This window comes from Chaetura pelagica, unplaced genomic scaffold (genome assembly GCF_000747805.2).
Source record: "Chaetura pelagica isolate M959 unplaced genomic scaffold, ChaPel_1.0 scaffold723, whole genome shotgun sequence".
In the NCBI taxonomy this organism is placed as follows: Eukaryota; Metazoa; Chordata; class Aves; order Apodiformes; family Apodidae; genus Chaetura; species Chaetura pelagica.
In genome coordinates, this window is record NW_009952580.1 from 189,403 (window position 1) to 193,951 (window position 4,549).

A 4,549-nucleotide genomic window follows, 5' to 3' on the forward strand; every position below is an offset into this window, starting at 1 on the left:
ACGCCCCCCCGCACGCCCCGTGGTGCGGTGCACCTGCCCGCGCTGCCGCCGAGCTGCCCGAAAGTTGGAAGGGAAAAGTGGAGTTCAGGGGGTTCCCTGCCGCCGGGATGTCCAGAGCGGGCCCTCCCCCCGGCATTGGGCGTGCGGAGGGGTCTGCTCGCTGCCCCCGCACCCGCCCGGGTCTCTGAGCTTGCTGCCTTGCGGGGCAAGGGGCACATACCCCTCTGCACGCCGGTGCCTTCGGGTCAGCACCGCACCTACCAGCCCCAGCAGGAAGCTGAGGAGTAGCTGGGAGCTTGTTGTTATAATTATTTTAAACTAGCAGTGCTTGCTGTTATTTGTTTGGGGTTTTGTTTGTTTGTTTGTTTGTTTTGTTCCCCGAGAACTTTTTGCCAACGGATTTCTGGTTTGTACTGGGAGTGGCAGGAGATCCCGGTCAAGGTCTTTTGGGAATGGTGTTAGATGATAAGGACCTAAAGCAGCTCTTGGGATGGGAGGCTGAAGGACAGGACAGGCAAAACCAGAGCAGGCTGGTGCAGAAAGAAAAAGTGCAAGGTCACAAATCCAAAAGGAATCCTCTCCCCGGTGGGAATGACAGTCCTTAGCGTAGAGATCCAGATGCTCAGCCCCCAGCAGACTTCTGGGACTGCTTGCTGTGGGGAGGAACTGTCTCCTGCTCCCCAGCACTGGGCTGCTGAGGTGTCCCCTCAGGTGCAGATGCAGGGGCAGGTCCTGCCCTTCAGACAGCAACGCCCTGCCCCACCTGCCTTCACCAGCTCCTCAGGCACCAGGTGGCCTTGCTGTGTATCCACTGGCAAACCTTCTGGGAGAGCCCAGATATCAACAGGGTATAGTGCATAGGAAAGCAAATAACTCCATTTTTTGCTACTCGTAGACTTATGAATGGTTTGGGTTGGAAGAAACCTTTAAAAGTCATCCAGTCCAGCACCCCTGCAGTGAGCAGGGACATCTTCAAAGAGATCAGTCAGGTTGCTCAGAACCCATCCAACCTGACCTTGTTATATTTTCAGGGATGGGACACCTACCATCTCTCTGAGCAACCTGTTCCAGTGTTTCAGCAACCTCATCATTGAATGAAAATGCACTGCCTGGGCATGAATTTACTTGGGTAGGAGCGGAGAAGAACAGGAGTGTTAGAGAGTCCCTGAGCCTTCCCTCTCCCCTCTTGGTTTGATCAGCAGTGTGGAAGATTTCTCCAGCCCTGTGGCAGCCCCTGTGGCTGCAGTGGTGTGGCTTCCCAGCTCCCCCAGCAGTTCAGAGCTGCATGTCTCTGCAGTGCCCCACTGCCTGACCTTGCCATCACTCCTAAATCTTTGGCTTGAGTGCTCTGTCTTGCTCTGAGCAGGGAGACCTCCCCTTGACAAACCCACCAGCATAGCAAGCTTCCATCCCTCTTCTGCCCGTGTTCTTGAAGATGAGGGGAAGCCTGGACCCCAGCCATCCTGTGTGTGAAGATGGAAGAACCCAGCTTGTCGGAACGCTATTGTTCCAGCAAAACAGAACCAGTCGGTGCTGTTGATTGCGCTGTTACATCTTCCCAGACAGACCCTTGGCTATAAAAATAGATGCAATAATCCACATGGACAGTCGCAATTGTAAATGGCATTCAAAAAGCAAAAAACAGAGTTCATAGTTTGACACAGCCACATCCCCAGCCCGTCAGGATGTGGCACATTGGCCATGTGTCCGTGCCAAGCTATGAACGCCGTTATTTACTTTTCTTCTGAATGCTCTTTACAATTGTAACCTTCACAGTAAATTAGTGTATCTATTTTATATCAGACATTTTCTGGGAGGCTTTGATATTGTCTGCACTTATTATATTCACAGATTGATGTAAGTTAGACCAATTCGGGCCACAATAAATCTTTAGACTGTGCTCATGTTAGGAGGATTTGCCAGAATAACCCTACCAGCAAAATCCTATCTGGCAGCGACTAAGCCTGTGTTTGGAAAGAGAAATCAACGGCCATCAACACTGAATAGCTCTCCACTAGATGGAACAATGGTGCTTCTGCTGCCAGGCCGTTGACAGGGAGTGATTTACCCAGAAGAGAATTGGGGAGGGGGTGGGGATAGAGCCTAGAAAGTGCTAGATAATGGTGGGACAGTCATGGGACAACTATTGTCCATCACTTCTCCCAGTGAGCACGATGCCACGGGAAGAACTGGGGAGACAAGGGCTCTCTTGGTGGGTGAAGACACATCTGAGCTCACGGACCAGGCAGGATCCGGCTCTGATTTAGAAGTGATGTCACCACGTGGTTGGTGTTCAGGCCACTCCACCAAATCTCTTAGTGAGCTCGTTTGACTGGGAACAGTGCCGAGCCAGCATATATACGACCAGCTTGGAATTCGGACCCCTTTGCACCTGTCTGTATCAATACATCCGAAGATGACAGTTCAGATGTTTTATGGAAGCTTATTCCATGCACAGCTGAATGACCCAGGCTGCAGAGAAAATATTTGTGCCGTGTTCTCGTCACTCCCTGGTTTTTAAATTTTGTTAAAAGTAATTACATTTGCCAGGCAAGAATTGTTTTTCATAATCTCATGCTGCTGACTGTTTATACTTATACCAGCTATGTGCAGATCTTTTTTATACAACTTAGGCTTACTGAACAACTGCCAGATAGTTCTGCTTTCTTTCTTGAATTTTAATTGCTTACTTGCCCAGCATCTATTTTTAAAATGGAACTGTAAATGGAACAGTAAGTTCCATCACTCACCGTAGAGGCAGGGGGTCAGTGCCCTCCTTCCCCCTCCTCTGCTCCCTCCTGCAGGGAATGTGGAGGAACTGGGATGTGAGCTGCCAAAGCATTTAACCATGGGCATAAGCATTTAAGTTCAGGCATAGGTCTGGACACTTTGCAGGACTGAAAGTGGAGCTCAATACTTCACTGGTCGGAGACCAAGGTTGTCAGGACATAGTGATTGCATATTAGCAGTGTGATCATCTATAGACTCAGATGCACAAACTTGGACATATACATAGAGACACAGAAACAGCTGTAGTTGCAGTGCACGTAGAGTAGGAGGCTACGGACCCTTGCTGCCTCAACTGCATTCTGTGACCAAGAAAATATGTTCTGGATACTCCATGGCTTATAGACCCTTCATACACCGAGCAAATCTGTGCCTGTACAGGGTTTCAAAGCAGAAACTTTGAAGCATCAGTCTGTTTTCTCCTCAGACTCCTTCTACTTGGTGGAAAATGCATGTTCATTCAAAGGGCTGATTTGAACACTGAACTTAGACTTTTGTCCACACAGTTGTTTTGTGCCATCCATTTCTCACTTACCCCACTTCACTTCTGGAAAATAATTATAGACCTTAGTCTTCATCTGTCTTCTTATGAACACCATTACTTCAAGCCCCTCTACACTCAGATTATCCATTTTGTCTCTAGTATTACTGCTTATTGCTTGCAACTGCCTTCTCAACTGTATCTTTTTGCTCATTTTTTAGTATTTCCCATTATTTTTAGACTACTGAGAAGGGAGGTGATCCTGTGCAGGAAACTAGCAGGGAGCTGGAAGCCGATACAAATTTCTTCTTGGTGCTTTAAATGACACACACTATTGGAAAAAAAGAGACAGACATTCTTAATATTCTCATAAACACAAGCATTTCCTCATGAAGTAGCACTGGTTGCTTCTTTTTCCTTCCATACTGCTTTTGTAAACTCTTCAAGTACAAAGTGATTGAAATACAGTAGGTCTCCAGATTGCCAGAAACATAGCAGTTTCAAATTACCTTCTTTACTTTGAATAGAGTTTTTCAGAACTATCATATCCTAATTATGGAGAGAGAGAAAAAAAAGATATTTGGATAACTTCCCTGTTAAACTGCAAGCCATCCTCGCTCCTTATCTAGTCCCCGATTCAACCAAATGCCATAATAAATGCAGAAGAAGTCAAATTGCAGCTCAAAAGAGTAGCATGATGACCAGTTGGTTGGTTTTTTGGTGTGGTTTTTTTTAAAATTTATTTTTCAAGATGTTTTTAATGGATATTGAATAGCTCTCTACATTTGCATGCTTCTAAGGATTGTCTCTGTTAACCTCATCCGAGTGTGCTAAACAGCAACAAGAATTTCATAGTCTGAGCTACTTTTCCTTCCATTTTCCTCTCCCTGTTCCTCAGAGGGCTGTGGTAGGTTGGTAAGGCTGCTGTGCTGATGCTTCAGGGAAGGTTTCTGAATTCTGCAGAGGGAGAAAGAGGAACTTTGGTCGATGCACTGCTGCTGCTGCCCGCACGCAGGGGCTGCTGCTTGCTTGCTTATTGTGAGCAAGAAGTCAGTCTGGGAGCCGTGGAGGATAGAGGGCTGAAAACGCTGCTCCCTGCTGCCTGGAGTCGCCGTAGCTGAGAGACCTCTGCTAACAGCAGCTCCCTGGAAGTGATCTCGGTAGTGAAACTCAGTCACTTTGGTCATCACCTCCCTGCCACGGGGAAGGACTGCCTGACTCCAGGCAGGCTTGTGCCCAGGTGTCCATCCCAGAAACTGTAGGTGGATGCCTGGGGAACAG